Here is a 5,396-nt window from a genome sequence, read left to right as displayed (position 1 = left end):
GGCTCAGTGGCTGGCAGAAGTACATAGAAAGGCAACTGCGAAATTTTGGAACCATCTAAACTGCTTAAGAAATCAGACGAGCCTTTAGCAGAGGTTTATAAATACAGCTCAAGGTGCAAGGCTAGAAGGAGACGAAGCTATTGAACACATAAGAAAAAGGGTGACAGCAATATTTCAATAAAGAAGTGCCTTATGCACCACAATAGACAAGCATGAATCAAGTGGCGCAATGGCTTCATTTTCACAAAGAGAGTGGGAAAGAGTTGAAAAGAGGGTTTTTAGTAGTACACCAAGAGACCCAAATGGCATTCCAATTATGCTGATAAAGACATTGGGTCTGAAGTCTAAACAGACTTTGAGAGAGGTGGTGAGCAAAACGATAATCGATGGTGAAGTCCCCGACGAATGCAAACTTAGCAAGATTAGCATAATCTCTAAAGAAAAGGGAGACAAAGCTGACACAAACAACTACCGTACTATAACGGTGACGTCAGTGGTCTACAGGGTGGTGATGCAGATCATAAAGGAAATACTGCAGGCATGAATTAAGGATGAGGTGGTTCTGAGGGAACTGCAGAATGGGCTTCGGAAACACAGGAGGTTGGAAGACAATCTGTTGTCACTGAAGCAGTGCATCGAAATAGCTGAAAAGGAACACAGGCCCCTGTGGCTAGCATTTATGGATACCAAGAGAGCGTACGATAGCGTGGTTCAAGTGGGCTTGTGGATAATATAGGACACACTAGGTGTTGAAGATGGAGTCACTAATCTTTTAGAGGATATCTATAAAAGTAACAATGTAGTTATAAAGTAGTAAAAGATGTATTCGAGCCCACAGAGGTAAAACGGGGATTAGGCAGGGGTTTCCTCTGTCACCCTTCTTATTTATGATGTACCTCCAAATATTGGAGGCCAAATTAAAGGGAAGTGGACTTGGCTTCAACCTCTCTCTCGTCAAACAAGGAAAACTCAAGGAACGGGTACTACCAGCATTGATGTACACAGAAGATATAATGGTAATGGCCGACAACAAGGAAGATTTGAAGAGATTGGTGGACATATGCGGTAATGAGGGAGATAAGTTAGATTTCAGATTCAGTAAGGAAAAGTCAGCAGTCATAATTTTCTATGATATTGAAGGTAGTGAGCTTACAATACGAGATGTCACGATAGAGATAACAGATAAATACAAATATCTGAGCGCATGGATAAGCAATAGGACCGAGTACCTAAGAGAATACCAAATATACGTGACGACTAAAGATGACAGGAATACAGCAGTGGTGAAAAGTAGGGCACTGTGGAATTACAATAGGTATGATGTTGTTGAGAGGAATATAGAAAGAGGTCATAGTTTCTAGTTTGACGTTCGGCAATGCCGTCTTGTGCATGGGATTAGAACTTCAAGCAAGATTAGAAATTAAGCAACGTGGAAGAGGTAGGCTTGCTTTAGGAGTTCACGGGAATACACTAAATCAGGGAGTACAAGCTGACATGGGATGGACATCATTTGAAGGCAGGGAAGCTAGCAGCAAGATAAAAGTTGAGAAGTGATTGAGAGAAATGGGGGAGGAGCGTTGGGCTAGGAAGGTTTTCAGCTACTTGTACATGAAGAATGTCGATACAAAATGGAGGAAGTGAACCAGGAAATTCAAGGGTAAATATTTAGAAAACAGCAGGGGGCCAAACCCAAAAAAACCATCGGTTAAGAAGAAGGTGAAGGAAACGAAGACGGACATGTGCAGAATCGGCATGATTAAAAAGTCCGGTTTAGAGATCTATCAAACTTTTAAACAGGAACTTGCTAAAGGAAAGGATCTGTTATGATACTCAGGGTTGTTATCGAGTGTTTGAGGCCAGGACGGGAGTATTGCGAACCAAGACATATCGGGCCGAATACGAAGGGTACACATGGTATGCAGTGTGTGTTGAGAGGAGGGGGAAACTGCCGAACACTTGATAATGGTCTGTAAAGGGCCTCACCCTATAGTTCAGGATGATGGCGCAGAGTTTTTCAAAGCTCTGAGGTTTAGGGACAGGGAGGGCAAAATAGACTTCAAGCGGGTAGAATTAACTAGAAGGAGGTTGTCTGATTGGTGGATAAATCAAGGTACGAGTGAAAATAAATCCTTTACTGCAAAGTACCAGTCGTCAACTTCACTATTAAAAGGAAAAAAATAATTCTAGTTGTTGGTTCACTAAGTATTATGGCTAGGTTGCATTAGCCGCCGCCTGATCTTAAGGGCACAGCCACATCAATCAATCCATCCATCCATTGTAAGTGTTAATGTATATCACGGAGGAAGGAAAGATAGGAAAGGGCATGCCCAGCCGCCGCGCTACGTGAAAAGTGTTGAGAAAATGACATCATGGCGGCCATATTTACTGGGAACAATGGCGCCGTTGCTATGGTTACGTGTTGCGTAGTGGAGCTGGTCTAGCAGTAAGCAGCCGCGGGGGGCGGTGGCATGTGTGCCTCCCCAGGTCTTCTATCCGTGCTCTGCGCCACGATATTGGTTACGCATTGTTCTCCTGGTAGTTTCTGTATCTAAGCAACGCTTAAAAATTCTTTTGTCCATGACGGGGCATCAACAGTGCGTAGAACGAGTGCATATTGATGTGTCGTGTGGCGGATGCCCGGATGAAGCAATTAGTGTTCACCGAAACTGCGTTGGGCACCATGACGAAGCGAAACGACGACGAACGCCTTGCAGCTCAGTGACGGTTGGGCAGTGCTCCTGCTTGTGACAACGGACGATGCTGTTGAGCCCAGCAAGACGCAATGAGGACCATGTGCACATACGTAGTTTCGTGTTGTGTGTGTACAGTAACAACTTGCATTGGCGTATTAAAACACCTTTTTGTTCCGCTTCGTAAGCTCTCCCCCAGCATTGCATGTAATCTCACCGTAACAGCAACCACGTTCAAGTGTCCCTTGCACTATGCTCAAAGTCACCACGGTCGCAGAATGCTGACGCTGGTGAGTTTCACGCGGAACACGCACACAGTGGCTGGACGCTGCGTCGCCCACGTGGCGGAATGCAACCGTAGAAGGTGCACCACCGATCGTGTTGCCTGTACAGTTGCTGAATTAATGACGTAAAAACACTCGCCCTTCTCCGTGCATCTAGCGCGCGTCCCCTTGTACTTGCTTCGTTGTCGGTGAGCTGTTACTGCGCTGTTAATACTCGGATGAAATGGTTACGCCAATGGTGTCGTGTTGTGCTCCGTTCCATTAGTTTCGGTTTGTCACGACACGAGCGCTGCGCAGCTCACGTGCTTTCCGAGCTGAAGAGAGAGCCGTGCCTTCTGCTTTACATTCGGATGCAAAGAAGAGGAGAGAATTAGCCCAGTCAATATGGCCGACTTCCGGCTTCAATGTGGTTTCACAACGAGTGACGTCAGAACCTCTCCTACCTTTCCTTCCTCCGTGATATATTTGCTCCCTACAGGAGCAGAGTTGCGCATAGGTCCGACTATATGGCTGTTACGTGAAGGCACCTGTCACGCACGCAGGAAAAAAATGCGGCGCGGTGGTGTGGCGCGGGTGGCGTGCCGCAGACTTATTCGCGCACGCTGAACAAGATTGCACGGTTGCAGAGGCAGTATGTGTCTATAGGTAGCGAAAATGCTTGAGGCCTGTGTGCTTAAATTAGGTGCACGGTAATGGACCACAGGCAGTCGAAATTTCCAGAGCCCTCTACTACGGCGTCTTTCATTAAAATATGATGGTTTCAGTAAGTCAAACTCGACAATTGACTGATGTGAAATGATTCAAAAGCGTAACTCATTCGTGATAATGCCGCATCGCGGTTTATACACCAGACATACCATGCACAATGTTTCTGCGAAAATAATTTTGTGATCAACTGGTTTCTTTTGCAACCGCTAGATGGCGCTACCTATCCAGTCTGCCTAAGGCCTCTGCATTTTTCGAAGGTAGCGCAAACCGTTGTACAAAAAGCGGAGGAGAATTTCCTCCCCGCCCTCTACGTCTCTCTTCACTCCGGCGCGCGTTTCTGCTACCCTATTGGACCAGGTGTGACAAGTGACAAATGAACCTTGTTGGACCCTCGGCTCCACCGCGCAGCGACGCCATGAGTGAGCGCACTGCATCTCGCTCCCACGTGTGTTGCCTTTAGCCAGGCGGCCTCGGATGCAGCGCAATGCCGACCTGGTGTGCCGTTGGCTGCTCCAGCAGCATTGCAAAAGGCGACAAGCTTTTTGTGGTTCTACGAGGGAAAAATAATGAGGAGCGGAGAGCGGTATGGCTGCATCGCATCGGCAGGAAAAACTTCGATTGCCACCGAGGGAGGCTTTGCGAGGTAAGCACTCACTACAGAACTTCTTCGCGTAGACATGCCTCCGGAATGCTTTCAGATAAAGCTCATCCTTGGTTCAGGTTCATGTTAAACAAAAGCAGCTTGAAGTTTCCGTCGACGCTTTCTCGCACGATTTGAATTACGATGACAGCTCGATCGTTTTTAGCTTGCTCGAATATTCGAATACGGCCACAACATAATTACTGTTGAATGCTTGGCGTTCGCGATTTGCTTTCTAAATGGAACCATTTGCAGCGGAAACAATTATGCTTCTCCAGAGAACAACCACGTCTTTGATCGTTTTTCCTTTTTTTTTCGCTCGAACTTTGATTACCTGTAGGCAAAATGTCGGCGTTTATTGTTGTATTGTGGTTATTTGTGTTCTCAGTTTGTATTTTTTCATATTTATCTCACTTTTGCGCACTTCCATGACCGAATTTTTTGCATGCGTGTACAGCTAATATAAGAGAGTGTAGGGTAAATATAATGCTGTATAGTTGTTTATTTGTGAAATGCATAGATACTTTCGTTCAAATTTCGAACATACTTGCGAAGTTGTACACTTTCGAGTAACAAAGAGAAAGGCATCTACTAAATGCAAGAAAATCATCTGGCTTTTGTGGCTGTTTGCATTTTTAACGTAAGAAGCAAAATATTTTGCTTCGGCAATATCGCATCAGCCAAACTGCAAAAATGCGATAGAGGATGTCGGTATTTTTCAGAAACACATCACGATGGATCAGTATGAGCCAGCAATTCTGGCACAAACTGGGATCAAGAAACTCAAGCCAAATGCGGTTCCTTCTATATTTGCGCATCGGCCTCTTCCGAAAGAGCGCAAGCCACCCCGCAAAAGGGGGAATGAAACGGTTCCTGTTGAGGCCCCTATGTAGTTTCTATTCCTCTCTTGTGTTGTGAATGCGATTATGTTTTGGGGTTTATATGACAATACAGTGTGTTTGGATCGCTGGCAGATAGCATAGTTGCTGCATTTATCTTTATGACCTGTGAACCTGATTAATTCGGCATCCAATTCTGTCTTACTGTGGCAGCAAACATCCCCACCCCTACACT

Source organism: Rhipicephalus microplus, chromosome 10 (assembly GCF_043290135.1).
Source record: "Rhipicephalus microplus isolate Deutch F79 chromosome 10, USDA_Rmic, whole genome shotgun sequence".
NCBI lineage: Eukaryota > Metazoa > Arthropoda > Arachnida > Ixodida > Ixodidae > Rhipicephalus > Rhipicephalus microplus.
Note: the sequence above shows the minus strand (reverse complement) of the source record.